The sequence below is a fragment of the Oncorhynchus keta genome, chromosome 20 (assembly GCF_023373465.1).
Source record: "Oncorhynchus keta strain PuntledgeMale-10-30-2019 chromosome 20, Oket_V2, whole genome shotgun sequence".
Classification (NCBI taxonomy): Eukaryota; Metazoa; Chordata; class Actinopteri; order Salmoniformes; family Salmonidae; genus Oncorhynchus; species Oncorhynchus keta.
The window spans coordinates 7,954,206-7,955,166 of NC_068440.1; positions in this window are offsets into that span (position 1 = coordinate 7,954,206).

Here is a 961-nt window from a genome sequence, read left to right on the forward strand (position 1 = left end):
CAATCTGGCAACAGAACATCCTTTTTTCCCGTTACCAGCATGCATTGCAGGCAATTCCATTTGAAACTTAAAATGGCCTAAAAAAAAGATTTAACATGAGACTTTTTCCATTTTAATTAATAAAGATGTTTTGAATTTAATTGAAATGATGCAGTCCTTGATTCCATTAAAATGGCAAATTGAACTATCCTCTAACCTATCTATATGGTATAAATGCCCATGTTAAATAAACTAACGTGTTTGGGGGGGAAGTTGAGACGTCAGTCGTCATTAGGGTCCCTTGGACCCACAGTCATTTTATAATTCCAGTCAGAACATAGGGGTGTTGTCCCAAAAAAGACCCCAAAGCTGGTAGGTCTATTATTGGGGTGCCAGAACAAGGATGATTAGGGTCAGGCTAGAAGGAAAGGCCTATGTCTAGCACCATTGAGCTACGAAATGTGGAGAGCCCAGATCGGGGTTATGAAATGTGATTACAGTAGTTGTGGAAAAGCCAGGCCTCGGTCGTATAGGTTGGATGGGACTGCGTGACTGTTGCCAATGGCAATAATTTTACCCTCCTCAATCAATGGGGCTTTTGTCCTTCCTTTGTTTGTTTACGAGCTGTTGCAAGCACGCACTGTGCAAAATATGTACTTGACAAAAGAAAAATAGGATTTCACGATTTCTGGGGACTGGCACCATTATAAAGTTAATGGAACAATAACCCGTGTTGGCCAATTGCAACTATTTGCAGAGTTACAGAAACTCTTTTGAGTGTTAAATGTAACACTATTAGAGTTGATGCAACACTTGAAATCTTGCTCACTCTCGACTCCAAATGTACAGTAGACGCCCTGAGAGTGACCCTGGCTCTCAAATTCAGCAATATACCGTAGAACATCAATAGCCGTGTGCTACTAACATGCTGATAGGTGTTGTGCACTGACCATGCAACTCTTGTTCATCCCAGCAGATAAGA